This window comes from Streptopelia decaocto (genome assembly GCF_964273445.1).
Source record: "Streptopelia decaocto genome assembly, chromosome: 7".
NCBI lineage: Eukaryota > Metazoa > Chordata > Aves > Columbiformes > Columbidae > Streptopelia > Streptopelia decaocto.
The window spans coordinates 11,235,045-11,252,237 of record NC_138661.1 but is presented as its reverse complement, the minus strand read 5'-3'; positions in this window follow the sequence as shown (position 1 = coordinate 11,252,237).

Below are 17,193 nucleotides of genomic sequence, written 5' to 3'. Positions count from 1 at the left end.
CTTCCTCAAGTTGTGCCTCCCTGGTAGTTACATGTTGTTGTGGGAGGTGGGTGCTTGTACATTAGGTGAGTTATCTGGGTGGGGGATACCGAGAGGCCTTGCTCTTTCCTGGGAGTATGTCACAGCTGCGATGTTGAGAAATGCTGTGTCCCCTTAACTAACCGCACAAGGGAGTTCTTGGCAGCGTGGGCAGTGCTATCTTCTCATTCTTTAAGCCCAACTCTTAGCACAGGTCAGCTCAGTTCACCAAACTGACAGGTTGATCCACACTGATGGTCTGCAGATGCAGCTTTGCAGATCCAGGTTGATACCATCTCTAGAATGTGACCAGGAGGTTTCTGTCTGAAGTATGTGTTTTTTGGTGTTGGCTATTACTGGCCGTAACACAGTAAGGTTTAATTTGGGATGTTGTTAGTTTACTTCTAGAGCGGACTTTTGCAATTGCAAGCTGCTACCAAAGGGAATAATCTATAGTTTTCTACCCCAAAACCTAGTGACTAGCAAGACAGACCCGTACCCTCTAGTAGGGAAAGAAGGAAATCGTGTGCACACACACACACAAAAAAGAAAGTGTTTTCCATAAGATCAGTGAACTGGTGATGCCCTACCAAAGCTATATGATGGTAGATTTGGGGTGAACATGGTGGGAGCTGGCAGGGAATGGAGGTGTTCTTGCCTGTAGTAGCACACAGGTGGATCAGATTAAGTGTATTATAAAGTGGTACCCTGATATTCAGACATGAGAGAGGCTTTTAGAAGCACTGAGACCACCACTAACTATGAAATTCCTGGCACTGAGTTATGCTTCTTACCCTATTTTCACACAGTTACTGCTGTTTCCATCTCATGTTGTTAATTGAGAATTCCACCAGCTAATAAAAATGAGTATTTTGTCAGCATTTCTTTCGGGAAGGAAGGAGTCTGACTTAGAAGTTTCCTGAGTCTTTGAATTTATTGCTGCTACTATCTGATTAACAAGTACATCTTCAAAAGGCAACTCGGTGTTGAGATATAATCTGCTCCAAGCTTCAGAGGCTCCTGGCACCTGGAAAGGAAACAGTGAGTGTTGGGTGATTTCCCTCACTTCATACTGTAGAGTCTTGCTGTTTAAAAACCTGAGCACGGACACAGTGGTTTGCCAGTGGGAGGTCTAGCGGCAGGTCTGTTAGCTTTTCCAACCTTTATCTCCCTCCAGGAGCCTGCGATGGGGATCTTGGCTGCAGCTCAGCAGCATTCATCAGGGGCTTCCAGAGCCTGGCAGCTTTGCTTGGGGCAGCATCATGAGCAGGTGAAAAGAGCTCAGTGGCTTCAATCAAGATTTGAAATCCTGATTGTTGTGCATATGAAAAGTAAAATTGTCTGATGTTACTTCATTCAATGAGAGCATAAAAATTGTTGTTAGAAGCCAGGACTTTGCTTAGTTGGATATGTTAGCCATGTATTATGCAAAAGGGTGCTCTTCATTCCTGAGAGCATACAGGTCAGGCTTGTAGTGAAGCCATGACTCAAGATAAAGTGATTTGAAGGGATTGCAGCAGCCATAGTCATGTGCTGAATGCTTTTTATTTTCCCTTGCTGTGGTAGTGGCTGCCCCAGCTGGTGTAGCCAGAATGCAATGCTCCCGAAGAGGTCAGCTTGTTAAATAGGTTGCAGTCAGCTCCGTGGGGTCACTTGTGTGAGGCATTGCCACAAGGCTGTCACTCCTCCCTCTTAAGATCTTCTTGTTCTTTGGGTTGAGATGCTCGCTGAAAGATCCCAATCTCCACCCATGTCAAACAGCTTGGTTGATTTGATGCTGGCCAGGTGTGCCGCGGAGTTAAAAGCATTGATTTATAGCTCTAATAGATAATGCCTAGTACACGGGAGTATTCCAGTTGTGCAAGTTCTGAAGCTTGATGTTTGAAAAGAAGAGGTATCACTGAAAAATAGCTAATGTAGTAGTCTGTAATGAAGCTGTTCTTTCATTTGAGGGCTGCTACATGGTAGTAATAAAGATCACAGCAACCCTGGGCTCCCAATGAAACCAGTGAACGGAAATGGCAAGGAGAGATGGAACAAAAGTAGCTGACCCCTCAATTAGTCTTCTAAACTGTGGCAGCCATTTTCTTCTCAAGATAATCACTCCAAAAGAGCCTCAAAGGGCTGTTGCTGAGGATTGGCTCCTCGGCATTCAGTAACACCACTGAACCATGAAGTTATGGAACAGAAAATCCAGAAAACAATAAAAAACAGCTTGAAAACAATGCTCTTTAAAAGCATCTTATCTGTGAAATACTGTTTGCATAGTTAACGTTCAGCTATAGTCTTGTAATGTTGTTGGAGCCACTGGGGTTACTGACACACTTGACAGGCTGCTGGCATTGTCTATGTTTTCCATTCTGAAGACAATCGTCTTGCTACCACAGAGGTGTCGGAGTCGACAGAGCTGGAAGTGGTGAGGGGCTGTTCTGGTGCCATTGACCTCCTTTCCCAGAGCATCGCTTCTTTACCTAGTCTGGACCAGCACAGCACAAGTGTATCTCCACAGCTTCCTTAGAGCTGTTCCAGTTGACATCTGTCAAGAATACAGATGCCAGCACTCAGGAGGTGCTGCTTTTAATTCAGTAAAGTTTTGCAACCCCTTAATCTTTTTCAGAGGAAAAATTTTAAAAACCTTTGATATCTTGGGTTAGGAACCTAAGAAACAGGGGTTCATCTGATCATTGTCAGTAAAACAGAGGGAATGGTTCCTCCTGTTGCGATGAGTGTCAGAGAAATCCAGTAAATGTTCAACCACCTTTTCTGGACATTCTACTTGCCCGTCCTTCAAAGTTGTGGTGCTTAGTAAATAGCTAAGACTTTTTTAGTAATTTAGCCTCAGCAAAAGCTGCATCCTGGGTTCCTTTGAATGGGATGCCATTAGTTTCCAGTAGTGGCTACGCAAATCCATGGTGACAGGGCAGGTCCAGGGTGAAGCCAGGTCAGCACGGCAAGGCCAGGATCAGCAAGGGTGGGTGCAGGAATGCCCATGTGAGTATCTAAGCTTTACAAGGGCCTCAGCCTGATGCCGAGGTGGGGACACCCCAGTCTGGGCTTCTCCCAGCTCTTTCTCATATTGCTCCTTCCGTGTCACTCAGCTCCAAGGTCACTTGTCTGTACCATATCTGAGCAAACTTGGGCACTGGCAGCCACACACCTTCAAGCTGGGGGAAGAGGCTGCAGAGCCTTCTCCTGCTCCCAGGACCCTGACGTTTTCTAAGGCTGGAGCTCTAGAGTGCTGTTTTTCCCACTGCTCATCTTATCTCATTATACCGTGGTGCTAGATGGATTTTCGGCACAGTATTTTCTTTCTCAAGTAGGGAAGAGATGATGCAAAGGAGAGCTCTGGTCTGAGCGTAGGGTCACAGGCCATTCAGCCATACATTGCAAATAAGTGAAGTACCAGCACCAGGAGCTCCTCAATGGGAGGTTTGTGTGGGTGTTGTATTATTCTCCCTGAATTTTTGCTTCTGATTTTTGTATCTGTCTGATATTAATAAAACCTAGCTAACAGCACTGACGTCAATGGAGCTTGGCTTTGTATCTGTGCAATTAAGGTAGACATCTGGCATCTTTAAAAGAAACGGGAGGAAAGTACATTTCCCCAGGAGAATCCCATCTCTGTGTTGTCAGGGAATTGATAATTAATTAATTAATAATCAATCTTATGGACAAAGTTACAGGTATACAAATAGTGAACAGAGTAGTTCACATAGAAGAAGACTAAATAAAAGGGCTAAGGGTTTTTCATGTGATCCCTGAGGATGGGAAACCTGGATTTAAAGGCTTCTGTCTCCTGCTTCTGTTGTTCCTTCAGCCTATGCTTGTATTTTCTGTCGTAAGCCAGAGGAGCAGATCGTCCCAGCTGGATGTGCTGCGGCGCTCGGGATGGTTATGATCGGTGGGAAAGCAAACTCAGGGGAAATGGAAAGCAGTAACATGGCTGTGATGATGGGAAAACACTGCTCTATGTGGGGAAAGTCATGGGATTTTAAATAATCACTTTTATATTCTTATCACCTGATGTTTAGTCCAGGAGTTTGCATTCTCCATGCCTTCTCCATGGACAGGACAGCTAGATTTTAGTTTCCATTCTACTTACAAGACTGCCTTGTAAGATCCAGAATGCAGAAGGGGCAATTTTAGAGCAACAAAGATGATTAATGGAGTGGAACATCTCCCTTATGAGGAAAGGCTGAGGGAGCTGGGTCTCTTCAGCTTGGAGAAGAGGAGACTGAGGGGTGACCTTATTAATGTTTACAGATATATAAAGGGTGAGTGTCACGAGGATGGAGCCAGGCTCTTCTCGGTGACAACCAATGGTAGGACAAGGGGTAATGGGTTCAAACTAGAACACAAGAGGTTCCACTTAAATTTGAGAAGAAACTTCTTCTCAGTGAGGGTGACAGACACTGGAACAGGCTGCCCAGGGGGGTTGTGGAGTCTCCTTCTCTGGAGACATTCAAAATCCACCTGGACACCTTCCTGTGTAACCTCATCTAGGTGTTCCTGCTCCGGCAGGGGGATTGGACTGGATGATCTTCTGAGGTCCCTTCCAATCCCTGACATTCTGTGATTTTAAGGAAAAAATCGTGGACAATCAGTGGCCTTTTAACAAAATCCAAAGAACCAGTTTAAATGACATGAGCTATATCAGCCAGGTCCCTTGAGGTCAGAACAGTGGTAACCACATCCACTCAGGCTGGTGTCAGGAGCACACCACCTCCACAAGAGCCAAGTCCCCGCTTGGATGGAATGGTACAGAAAAAGGGAAGGGAAACCTTTCTGTAAGGGAAGCGGGCTGGATGCTGCCCAAGGGAGGTCACTGAAGAACACCACCTTCACCTTGCAGTCACATGGAACAGTCAAAGTTTTCAGCTAGTAGCATGACTTGCTGGAGTCAAGAGTCCAGGGGTGAAAACAAACAAACAAACAAACACCAAACCAAAACAAAAAACAGAACAAAACAAAACAAGTACTTACATGTAGGTAGAATTAACTGTGTGGTCCCCATGATGATTAAGAATAAAGGGGAGGGGTATGATAAGTCCTCCTGGCCAGCTCCTGGTCAATCCTGATGCCAGAAGGCAGGAGCAACACATTTGACTTCAGCAAAACAAATGCTGTAGGAAGCACAAGGTGCTCATCAAGTCCTCAGAGCTGCACAGCCAACCTCTCACCACTAATCCATCCTGGAGAACCTCTTGCAACCACTTGCATGGACCTGGAGATGCTTCCAGTTTTGCATGGCCAGGTTTGGGTGCCTGGTTGAAACGTCTGCTCAGGACCAGTCCCTTGGGGAGGGCAGGAGAGTGCAGGCTGGGAGGGACGTGCAAGGGAAGCCAAGCTCAGCAACATGGCACTGCTGGCTGCATCCCACCATCCCAGTCCAGCTGGGTGGGCGGGAAGCCAGGAGGTGAAGGTGGCCATGGCAGGTGGGTGGTGCAGGAGGCAGAGGACACCAGTGAGGCTTTCCTGTTTTGTAACACCAACAGGCAGGTCCCAGGCGAGGGGGTGGTTTTATCTGAATCATTGAGGGGGAACTGAGTGTTCCTGGTGGGAGGAGAAGTGGAAGAGCAGGTACCTGTCTGTTGTGAGAGGCTTTTCTGGGGGTGTTTGGTGATGTGCACCTGGGAGCTGCAGCGATTCACGAGCGCAAGGCACTAACTGCTGCAGTTTCTTTTTTTTCCTGTAGTCTTTTATGATTTTGTCACTGCCTTTGTTCTTCTTTTTTTTTTTGTTGTTCTCAGTGCTGAGGGGTGGGACTGGAAGACAGAAAGAAGCAGCAGTATCACTAATACCAGAAAACCTGTTCTGCAGGAAAACCTGCTGATGCGTGCGGGATGGAGAAGGAGAGGCTGCACTCATGACCCAACCTGCCCTGCACACAGCAGGGTGGGAGGGTTGTGGGGGATGACAGGCAACTTCCTCTGTCCTCCGTGTTCCCACGAACCCATTTTCAGCCCTGGATCAATGGCTGGCTGCTGGTCAGGGTCTGGCTTGGTAACCTGCAAGGAGTTACTGAAAGGTATATCTCCTGGTGGACTACTCTGCCTTTCCTGCTCCATGGAACTTGCTTTGGTTTGGTGGCAAACAGTCTCTGCCTTGGCCTAGAGCTGGTCACTGGTGGGGATTTTGGTGTCCATAATGGAGATGCCTGTATCTGTCAGAGGGTTGATGTCATGGGGAGGTCTGTGCATTGTGGCGGTACCCAGGTATCAGAGAAGCCACCAGTGTTGGCAATTTTCCACAACCCACTTTCTGTCCCTAAATTTTGTTTCTTGACAGTAGCACAGTCTCATTTCCCATGAATGTCCCCAGGCTGTTGCACAGGAGAACCGGGCTGGGGATCTCAGCTGGGACTGACACTGTTGCCCAAACACAAGAACACCCCTGAGCCCGCACCAGCACAGTCGCCCCAACACGCGGTGGGATGCAGCCAAGGTGGGCGATGGGAAGGGAACATGGGCAGATTTTGGCCCACGCTCAGCCTGGGTGACACGTGTGGCCCTGAGCACCCAGCACCACCCCTGTCGTGGGTTCTGTCACTGTGGGTTTTGTCGTCAGCCCGGGCAGGAGGGTGCACGCCGCGAGGGTTGTGTGGGGTGAAGAGTGGCCCATGGAGCCATGGGGAGGTGTTTCGCGCAGCGGGGCGCGCAGGAGCAGGCTGGGGGGCTGGGGCCGGGCACAGGCTGCGGCGGGGACCCCTCACCCAGCGCCGGGAAACGGGGCAGGAACGCGGGGATCCCGGACACGGCCCCGCGCAGCCGCCAGGGGGCGCCTGTGCGCCGGCGGCCCCGCCCCGCGCCCCGGGCGGGACCCAGAGACACCCCGCAGCGGGGCGAGCGGGGAGACGGACGGGACTGGAGAGAAACGACGGGACGAGACAAGAAGAAGATGGAAAAATATATTATAAAAAAAGAAAATAAAGGTGTTTATTAAAAAATATAAAACAAAGAAAAAAAGAAGAATAAAAAAGGAAAAAGAAAAAAAAGAAGTGAAAAATAGGAAAAAATATAAAGGAGGGAAAAAAGAAGAAAGAAAAAAGAAGAAAGAAAAAAGAAGAAAGAAAAAAGAAAAAAGAAAAAAGGAAAAAGAAAAAGGAAAAAGAAAAAGAAAAAAGAAAAAAGGAAAAAATAAACAAATAAAAAAGAAAAAGTAAGAAAGAAGAAAAAAAGAAAAAAGAAAAAAGAAAAAAGATAAAAGAAAAAAATAAAAAAGAAAAAGAAAAAAAGGAAAAAAGAATCCTCCTCCTCCAGCTGTTGCACTCCTGAATATTTTATGGCCACAGATCTGCCAGGACTGGCCTCCTCTCTCCCAGTACCCACTGAGCTTGCATCTCCTGCAGATTTTCAGGGAATAAGCGCAAAATTCTGTGTGTTGGATGGAAATGGGGTTCTCAGCCCTGGCCTCACGGCCACTCCTGCCAGCAGCCCCTGTGGAAAGTGGGGTCACACTTGCCACAGGGCTCCAAGGGGCATGGGGAGCCTTGGGACAAGGAGGTGGCACAGCGACCACCTTGTCACCCTCTGCCCTAGGGTGGCCAGGGGCTCGCAGAGCAGGAGCTGCCTCTCTGGAAGGAAAGAGTGGGGAGCTGTGTGGTGGGGCAGGCAGTGAACGGAGGTGAGGGTGGTGGAAATAATCCTGTCCTGAAACTGCTGTCAAGAAGGCATATGAGAAGAGAGGGAAAACTACAGCTGCCTCTCCATCACACACAGTCACAATCAGGAGATATTTTCTTCCAGTAGGTATATAGTGCGTCAGCGTTACACCCAGGGAGGGCTTGCTTGCCGATACCCTCCAGCCTGTGTTATGCAGGATGGTGCTTTTAAAACCCTGGTCCATGTAATCTCAGGTCACATGTTCTGAGGGCAAAATGGTGGTGCCCTTTACGTTGGAGGATATATTCAGGCTGTACACAGCCTGCTTACTGCTGGCAGGGCTTTTGCCTGTAGGAACAACTACAACATCTCCACACCCGGTGGAGTGAACACTGCAGTGCAGTAGATGCAGATCCTCAATCTGTTACCAGGTAACACGTCCTGCGCATGAGCCATTTCCCCAGCTGCGCTTGCCCAAATGCCGTGCGGGGATCCCCCATGAGGGGATCCTGCACCCGCAGCTGGGGTGCTGCTGTGTCTGCACGAGTGCCTGCCCTGTCCTGTCCTGTCCTGCTGCTCCCAGGGCTTCCACCTTCCTCCTTCAGCGTGGGATGTGGTGGTGGGGTGATGGTGGCAGGAGGGAGACTGCCCCTTCCTGTGCGCCAGTGCCTCACTGTGAGTCTCACGCTGTCTCACAGGCCCCCCTTCAGATGCATTCATGGCACCCCAGATGCTTTAATTAAGCCCTCCTAGGAGCTGTGTTAGTACAAGGGGTAACCCCAGCCACAGGGTGCAGAGAAAATAAAACCAATGGCCTGGCAACGTCATCCAGCTCCTGCTTAGCACTCCAAGGGGATGAGTCTGAACATCTGATTTTTTTTCCCACTCTCCTGTGATGTTATTTTTCTGCTATCATGTCATACGCAGCAAAACTTAAACAAAAAGCACAATTGCAAGAGAAAAAGCCATGAGGGCAGAGAGAGCTCTCTACATGATCCCACCTCTTGCTTGGGCAGTGAGAGAGGTGGCACAGGGGTGGTGGGATGGGTTGATGGAGGCTGAGTTCTCTGCCTGTGCAGAGCAGAGGATGCTGCACCTGCCGGTACCCAGTGGAGGGGCTGACCAAGCTGCCACCCAAAAAGCAGCTGCAAATCAGCACTGGCTGCAAATCCACATGGCTTACAGCTCCGTGCATCTCCTCAGCACCTCTGGTCGATTCACCCAACCTTTCCTGTCAGCATCCCAGAATCGAGTGATTCTTCTCACCCAAGGGCAATGGAAACATGGGTGGGCACCTCCCTCTTGCCTAGGAACTGAAGGGATGCTCCTCAATGTGGTGGTTTCACAGGGCAAGTAGCTGCTGAGTATCAGGTGAGCTGCGACCGGTGTCTCTACATGCAGCGAGCAGGGAAAAGATCATGATGGAGAAATGGAAAAATTTGGGGGCAATGTCTTTTCTTGAAAATGGAAAAAAAAATATCATTTTTCATGATAAATGAAGACATCAGAGAGTGGGTTTTTTTAAAGATTTTTTTTTTCCCAGTCTTCCTAATTTCTTCAAACACAAGCATAGCCTGCATCTTCTGGGAGGGCTTTTAGGTAACTGCCAGACAAGTGAATTTATGGCCTTGCAGGTGTCAGAGAAGCAAGAACATGATTGTCTGCCTCAGATTTGCACAATTTTAATGTATTTCAGCTCCTCTCACTTGGTAGCTGTGAGATCAGATGCCTGGGGAAAGGCTGCTTGGCCCCAGTCTCTCTGGAAGATGGGGCCAGTTGGACATGGAAGTCCAAAAGCTGGGCAAGTCGTCATCCTGGGCCAGGGTGATGGGTGCTGTTTGTGGGGACAGAGTGAAGGCAGTGCCACTCATGTCACCTGCAGCAGGACAGGGTGGCTCTGGGAGGGTCCCTGCAGCCCCCTGCCCTCCCCTGAGCCCCATGGCTCTCTGTAGCATTCCTGACGCAGGAGGGGCCAGCCAGACACTGCAAATCCTGAGGGGGTCTCTGCGTTTCCAAGAAACTGATATTTTTCCCCAAGGGGAAGTGTGATGAGAGCTGGGTCTCTGCATCCTTGTTTTCTTGTTTGTCTCTGAAACATTAAACCTAAGCTAGGGCATTAAACCACCCCTTGTTTAGGCTTCCCCAGGCAGGTATTTTCTCCATGCTGGGCTGCTGATGGAGACAGAAGGTTTCTCCCTCCCTTCTCTTCCCCCATCTCCCCAGTCTTTGATCCCAGCAGCTCTGGAAACTAAGCTTTGAAAACACAGTGATTTCACAGACGTGTTGATTAGGAAATGAAATTCCAAGAAGCAGATGACAACCCAGCTGCACCGCCTGGCTCTGCAAGGCTGGAGCTCCCCACCAGGAAATGTATTCTCATATTTTTTGACACATCCAGGGTGTTGTATTATTCATAAAAAATGCAGTGCAGACAGAACTTCTTAAGACAAAATGACTTCCAAAGAAACTGCTTTTTTTTTTTTAGTTTTTCCTGTGAATCTCTCATCTTCCCTGAAGACAGCTCAGTCCTTTTTCTCTTTTGCAGAGCAAAAATGAAGCATATTTTTACCCCAGAGCAGGGACAGTCTCCTCGGCACACAGAAAGACCCCAGGGATTTGTCTCCCCTAGCAGGCTGTCAATCACGGTTTCCAGTTTCATAGGAAAATAGATCTAATGGGAGATGAAGAGAGGGCTGGGGACCATCATAATTCTTCAGAAAAATAACCCCAGCCTTGCAGTCCTAGAAGGACTAGATTGAATCTAGTCTATCTAGCTGGGATAGGGGGAAGACTTAACTGATGTGGCTGCCTCCACAGCAGCTGTAATACCATACAGTGATTCTGAGTAAGTCTTTCTTATTCAAACACCCCAAAATCCAGCTCTGAAAAACAATGTTTTTTCCCTTCCTATCTGTATTAATAGCATTGTGCTTTTTTGAGTGCTTCTGACATATTCTGAGTATATCAGTCCAGGGTGGGAGGATGTTGAGGGACTGATTCTTCACATTTTTGCTGCTGGGAAAGCACAGATTGCCCTCAGCAGGGGATGAGCTTGGGCAGCTTTGCACTCCAAGGACAAGTGGGATGCTGGATCTACCCTGCCTGGCTGGTCACCACCGCTGCAGCTGGGACCTGCAAGCCCTCACTGGGGCCACAGTCTGGTCCACAGCAGGGAGAAAAAAACACAGAGGTCAGTTCCCATTTCTGGAAACTGCCATTTCCTCGGAGTCTCGATGTCTTGGCATCAGCTTGAAGGCAGCTGTGGGGTGGTTCAGGCTTCTCTCATTTCACCTGTGAGCATTTTGCTCCCTTGGGACTTGGACCCCCAGGAGCCCGACCCCACAGTGTGGCCCTGGCAAAGCTCCTCACAGCCCAGCAAGCTCAGAGCCATCGCACCCAGCAGAGCCCCGGGCTGCTTTGCAGGCACTCACCCACATGAGGAAGCAAACCCAGAAAGGTTTGGGTAGTGGATATGGATACAGCAAGCCCAGCAGAGAGACTGGGGATACGGCAGGATATGTCAGCTTCCAGCACTGGCCACCAAGGGTGATGGCAGAGGCCAAGCTGGTTTGGTTTCAGAGGGGGTTCAAGGAGCTCCTTGAGGCAGGCAGACCTGCTGCAGGAAGGGAAAAAATGAAATGGGCTGTGCCTGTGTGGAGCATCCATGTATCCTTGGGGTATCCAGTGAACACGGGGCTGGGTGATGGTTCAGACCCGCTGGAGGGTCACAGCCACAGCAGCAGGTAGGACTTTGAGGGTATCGCTGGTTGTGTTGTTTCTAGTTTGAAGTTTAATGGAAGGTTTTTAAAGAAGGCTTGAAAGGAAGATAAGACATTCACAGAACCTTTCTGGAAGGTAGAAATATCTGTGTAGGAGGAAGGAGGAGGTTCAATCACTGGGAAACGTGGCAAGCGTCCAGCAAAGGAGCAACCTGTCTGTGGCTAGCACTGCAGGTTTGATGTGAAAAGGCTGTAAATGGCCTTCCAGGATGCAGTAAGGAAAAAAGAGCTAAGGAAGCAATGCAAAGAAAACCTGTCAAAGCAACAAGCCAGGAAAAGCAGCTTTGCAGAAGTGCTTTTAATGGGTTTATGTGCCGTGACAGGGGATGTATCAGAGCCAGAGAAGTTAAAGTATATAAGATGAGAGACAATGCTGCCCTAGATGTGAAGTACTTTATCCTACTCTAGCTTGGATATTCAGAAATGGTGGTGGGAGAAGGTTGAGCAGCCCCAACCCTGACCACCATTGCCTGCGGTATGAGGCTGCTCCCCTCCTTCCAAGGGACACTGTTGGTAGCTCTGAGGAATTCTGGTGCTGTCCTAATTAATGATGTATCCTGTTAATGGGTCATCTTACTCACCAAACACAGCTGTCAGATAAAACAGCAAGGTGATGGATTTACCCATCAGAGGGGAGAAGCTGGCCTGGCATCCTGGTCCTCTTCCAGAGGAGGGGAAAAGCCCGAAGGAAGGTGAGAAGCTGATCTGCCAGGTGATGCTCTCATCCTGTCCAGGTCCTGTCTGCTCCCCAAAGCTCCCTCCAGGAACTAAATTTCAACCCATCACAGCTGTGATTTCTAATGGATCTGGTGTCCAGGGCCTGGCAGGACACTGTGCCCACGGGGGCTCGGGAGGCCCTGCGGAGCAGTGATGCTTTGTCATGGGGCGCCCCAGCACGGCCCACAGCTCCCCACAGGGTTTGATCCATGAGCACCCACACCAGTGTGCACCTCAGTGAAAACCCTCTCCTTACTTTTTGCTACCCAGCCTGGCAGGCAGCCCAGTAGCTGCAAAAGTTGAACTGGTGACCTCATCCATCTCTCAATGCATGGAAAAACATTGCTTCTGCAGCTTTTTCTACACTACATGGGAGTGCTAAATATGCAGGTGTGCTTTTCTGGAGCTCTGAGCCTTGTGGTGGTGTTTGGCTGGAGGGTGCTGCTGGAAGGAGCTGGGGACCAGCCTGCGCAGGGCAGAGCCAGCCTCACCAGGTTTGCTCTCCAGCTGAGGGGATCCAGGCCTCCTTCTGCTGTCTTTCTATTTCTCGGGGACAAAATAGAGAATAAAACTCAAGAGTTAGCTGAATCACTACAGAGATCTGCACCAGACCTGCTCTCTTGCATTCGGGGAAATTAACTCCCGGTAAGATTTTCAGAGGCACTCAGATCTCCTGAGCTTTTGATGGGAATCAAGTTGCTCCCCTTTCATAACTTCTACTGCTTTTGATGTTTGGGACTCCTGAGACCCCTGTCAACAGCGAATGCTCTCACCTTTGCGTGTCTGAAGCTCTCTGGGGACTGAGACCTACCAGAGCGGTTGTTACTGAGAGTTTTCCAGGGGCTGTCCCCTTCCCTACCTCTCTTGCCCCTACCCAGTTCAGTGATCAGAAAGGAGACACAGGCATGCATATGTTTCAGTATGTGTCTCTTTTTCAATGCATTTATTTTTAGCTTGTTTTTGTGGCTAGTAGAGGATTCCACAGGAAATCCTGCAGCCACGGGGTCACGAAAAGCTCAGGTTGCCAATTGTGCTACATATGTTAACAGAGATGTGATCTATACAGTTTTTTTAAAAAAGAGCGGCTATAAATACTTCCTCCAGCTGCACCAATATCCCTTCGTCCCTCTTCCCTCCACGGCACCTGTTGACACTCATGTACGCAGTTAAGATTAGCTGCTTTGCGGGGAAGGGAGGCGCTGACTCTGGAGCCATCTCTCCCTGCCCTGTCGCAGCGGCACCTGGCCAGCACATTTTGGGAGGCCGCTTGGGCTGTCAAAATTTGTACCGCTCCAAAGGGCCGGCTCTGCTGCCAGGTTTGCTTGGCCCAGTGAGCAGCTCCCTGGGGGAAGAGACCCAGGCACTGTCCCCACGTGATGTGGTGGCACCTTTCCACCCAGGCAGTCCCAGCCTCCTGGCCAGGCACTGTGAGAAGGTTGTCAGGTCTCAGCCCTGCTTCCTTCCTAAGCTCAGACTGGCCCAGGAAGCAGGGGTGCTCAGGGCTAATGTGTGCGTGTAGGTTTTGTTTTGCAGTCATGGAGTATGCTGCCAAGTGCATCATTTCCCTCCAGCTGTGAAAGCAGCTGAGTCTTTTGCAGGACCCCTCCAGGCTCACCAGAATGAGCAATGCCTGCAGGGCTGGCCTGTGTAAAATATGAAGATATGTGGTCTATGCAGCTCAGATGCATGGCATCCAAGCATGGGAGAGATGTTTGGGTTCTTTTGGCTAGAAGAAGAGGGACTGCTCGCCCATGAGAGATGGCTCTTCAGCTCCTCACTGGCTCTGAGCATCACAGGGTGAAGGTGATGCACAGGGTGCCCCAGCATGAGCAAGCACATGCCTGTAGGAAGCATCCACTAGGAATTTGTCCCATGGGATACATGATTCATGCAGCCTCTGAGCTCAATCCTGAAACCCTCTTCTATGTAGAGAAAACCCCAGTGAGGAGAGTGGGAGCTGTGCTGGGGGCCAGTTCCTGCCTCCTGCAAGCATGGCAGCGCCGTGATGGCATCCATGGTGGACACAGCTCAGCAAAATCCAGTTCCACGCTGTGCCCTTGGTTTTCCCAGCCCCGCATGTTGTCATTCCTGGTGCTGGTGAGTCAGTCCCTGGCCGTGCTGGCTGCCCGTACAGCAGCCGTGATCTGCTGCTCTGCAGAAAGCCTCAGCCATCTGGGGGAGCCCATAATATAGCGGTTGCAGATGGTGTTCCCCTTCCGCGCTGCAACGGAGCCAAGAATTTCTTAAAGGTTTGTTTATGCAGAAATTATCCAATTCATAAAGAGACATTCCCTCGTTTGCCACTTTCTCCCCTACACAGGAAGCACCCCATCCTGCTCACTTGTCACTCTCCTACCCCCCTGGGTGACCTATTCCCCGCCACCAACACAACTCACCCTCAGCAGGGGCAGGACTTGGACCCAAGGCTTCCTGCTCCCTGGGACAGCAGGAATCGTGATGCAAACAGACTTGGAGCCTAATGCAGAACCTGGAAGACGCATTCAGTTCAAAGTTAAAGCCATCAGATATTTACCCCATCGCTTGGAAACTCTTTTGATCCTCACCTACAGTCTCTTAAACCACACCCTGAGTGTGCCACAATCCCAGGCTGGCAGCTGGGTTTGTGTCACATCCCTCTTTGCCAGTGTGCAGGACTGACCGCAAGTCAAGCAAAGCCCTTGTCCCCTTCTCCCCCTGCTGAGATCCTGGTGTAGGTCCTGCACAAGGGGTTTCGGATGTGTCGTCAGCCATGGGTTGGGTGTGCAGCCCTGCTGTCACCATAACCCAGCATCCCCAGCAGCTTCTGCAGATGGGATGGCAGAAATCCTAGGAAAGGCTCATGATGCCAGCATGGAGAAGAGCACAGAGGGAAAAGTGGGATTATGCAGCCTCAGCTGATGGAGGAGAAGGCAAAGCCCTGGGTCGGAAGCAGAGGACAGTGGGCTTGGAGGTAATTTCAGTCTGTTTATGGAAATTTCAGATTCAGACCCAAAGCACTGCAGTGAATCCCATCCTGGAGGAGCTGTCACCACACGCCATGGGACGCATGAGGGCTACTACGGTTCTCCAGCTGCCCAGGGCCTCCTAGTTCTGGAGAAGGTCTTGGCAGAAGGATCAAATGTAAGGAGAGAGGGAAAAGCAGTATTTGCTTTCTTCTGACCTGATCCTCCCAGCCTGTCATTTTTGTCAGGGTTCTTGACAGCCTTTTCAGCTCAAGTTCAATCCGAAAATGCGTGCTGGGGTTATGTAAGACTCCGGTACCTTTGGTGACTCACACACCTTGTCCTGACATGCTGTTCCTCGCAGTCATTGTATAACCTCACCAGGAAAGCACGTGGTGGCCAGCCCCAGGGATGGGGAGCTGCCCTGGGGATGGGGAGCCACGGCCACGGGGGTGCCCCACCCAGGGAAAGGCAAACCCACTGAAGGACCATCTCATCCCTCTTGCACAAGGAGAGGAAGGTGTCCTGCCACAGGGTTGGTCCTGCAACTGGAGGGACTGCCAGGGAAATGAAAAATGCGAGATTCATTGGACTAGAAAATTTGTGGTTGGCATCCAAACCTGTGGTTTTCCCTGTTGTGTGCTGGTAGTGAAAGGTCTACTAGAGCTTGTAATGAAAGGGCTCATTGGTAGGAGGGCAGGAAAGGGGAGATCTTCTTCCCTTGGCCAGGAAGCCTTCCTCCCGCAGTGAAGGAGCCTGAGTTTTCTCTCATTTAAGCAGAAAAACGTCAGGATGGACTTTGCTGCTGGCAGTGAGATACCGGCTGTCTGTCTGCCACAAAAGGAGGATCAGGCATTTGAGGAGCTCCTGGAGCTTGCAGCAGAGGCGCGGGCCGGGCTTGAGGCAGCAAGGGGTGCAGGCACCCCAAGTAGCAGCACTGACAGTGTAGGTGACATTCCCAGCAGCAAGGTGGCGACAGAGCAGCCTGAGGATGTCAGGATGGATTTACCTATAGGGGCAAATGACACATGGCTCTGTCTCATCACAAGAGGCTGCAAAGTGGAGTGTGTGTTCCTATGTTCTGGGGATGGAGTCTGTCCTGGCCTCCTCGTAGCCAGGTCTAGACTGCCACGTTTCGCCACCACCTGGGACAGCATCCCCAGTGGCACAGGGCATGGCAGGGGCTGGCAGAGCAGAGGGGACCTCACGCTGGCCTCACCTTCCCTCCTTATTCAGTCTGCAGCTGCTGGAAGGACACAAGTTGCACCTGGGCAGCTGTGGTTTGGTTTGGTTTGGTTTGGTTTGGTTTGGTTTGGTTTGGTTTGGTTTGGTTTGGTTTGGTATGGTTTGGCTTGGTTTGGTTTGGCTTGGCTTGGCTTGGCTTGGCTTGGCTTGGCTTGGCTTGGTTTGGTTTGGCTTGGCTTGGCTTGGCTTGGTTTGGTTTCTCACCCTGCTCATATTCCGTGTTTCAATGCATGTGCCACAAATTGAGCTCAAATATCTCAGCCTGCCAAGGCAGCGGAGTTGATAGAGCTGTGGGTAGGCTGGAGGAAGACCGAGCTTTGGCAAGTCAGTAGCAAATGTCTGCTCCTCTGAACTCACACTGCCGAGGAGGCTTGGACCACATCCTGCCTCACACTCATGTCTCTCAAAGAAATCAGAGGTGCTGAATGGCACACTGCAGGTTCGGGTGCTGCCCTGTGACTTCAGGGGCGGCTCATCAGCTGGGACAAGTCAGAGTAGCTGCACTGAAGGCAGTTCAGATGAACAGATATTTTCCTGACATCTTGCCAGTCCTTGATTTTTGTCCAGGACTCCACACCTACCCAACCTACCTTCTGGTGCAAAGTGCTCGCTTTGAATCATACAAAGTATTCACAGCCTGGCTCATTAGCTGAACTGAAAAATAAAGTTAATGAAACTCTTCTTGTTCAGCCAAGGATCTGGTTCCCGATGTTTAGTAGCTCTGCAACGGAGTGATAACATATTGGGGCTGGCTCTTGGCTTCGTGACTCCACTTTTAGACTAGTGTAAAATCACAGTAACACAGGCATCAGACTCATTATTTATGATAGAGTTATAAATTATACAATCTTGCCCTCTCAGCCCTTAGCTAGAAATCACCACTTCCCACAT